Below are 629 nucleotides of genomic sequence, written 5' to 3'. Positions count from 1 at the left end.
CTTCATCATCACTCCATCACTCCATCACTCCATCATCACTCCATCATCACTACATCACTCCATCATCACTCCATCATCACTACATCACTCCATCACTCCATCATCACTCCATCATCACTTCATCATCACTCCATCACTTCATCACTCCATCATCACTCCATCATCACTCCATCACTCCATCATCACTCCATCATCACTCCATTATCACTCCATCATCACTCCATCATCACTCCATCATCACTTCATCATCACTCCATCACTCCATCACTTCATCACTCCATCATCACTCCATCATCACTCCATCATCACTCCATCATCACTACATCACTCCATCATCACTCCATCATCACTCCATCATCACTTCATCATCACTCCATCATCACTCCATCACTTCATCACTCCATCATCACTCCATCATCACTCCATCACTCCATCATCACTCCATCATCACTCCATCATCACTCCATCATCACTTCATCATCACTCCATCACTTCATCACTCCATCATCACTCCATCATCACTCCTCCATCACTCCATCATCACTTCATCACTCCATCATCACTCCATCATCACTCCATCATCACTTCATCACTCCATCATCACTCCATCATCACTCCATCATCACTCC

Source organism: Alosa pseudoharengus, unplaced genomic scaffold (genome assembly GCF_046254945.1).
Source record: "Alosa pseudoharengus isolate Yale_2024_CS ecotype anadromous, Long Island Sound unplaced genomic scaffold, YU_APseudo_1.1 YU_APseudo_1.1_scf_19, whole genome shotgun sequence".
Taxonomy (NCBI): Eukaryota; Metazoa; Chordata; class Actinopteri; order Clupeiformes; family Clupeidae; genus Alosa; species Alosa pseudoharengus.
This window is presented reverse-complemented; position numbering follows the sequence as displayed.